The sequence below is a fragment of the Penaeus monodon genome, chromosome 30 (assembly GCF_015228065.2).
Source record: "Penaeus monodon isolate SGIC_2016 chromosome 30, NSTDA_Pmon_1, whole genome shotgun sequence".
Lineage (NCBI taxonomy): Eukaryota > Metazoa > Arthropoda > Malacostraca > Decapoda > Penaeidae > Penaeus > Penaeus monodon.
The window spans coordinates 37,203,317-37,203,618 of NC_051415.1; positions in this window are offsets into that span (position 1 = coordinate 37,203,317).

The window sequence follows — 302 nt, forward strand, 5'->3', positions numbered from 1 at the left end:
TACATACAGATATATAGGACCCCCATAAATTATTCCGGTGTTTAGTGATATCGATTTTTCTATAGTTCAGATGCAGTACTATTTCCAGTTCAATGGGAAAAGCTTCAAAATGAGCAATCCCATGTTTGTTTCCCATCACTTTCTGAAACATCAGCACTAAGAAAAAAACATCCAAAGCAATGTTCTGAATTAGACCACAATCCCTTGGATGTCATTTCTGCATAAGTTACTGTTTGCCTTGTTTCAGTAGAACACTAATATTAACTGCAATGGCAGCTTTTTGAAATAGTTTGAGCAATGGA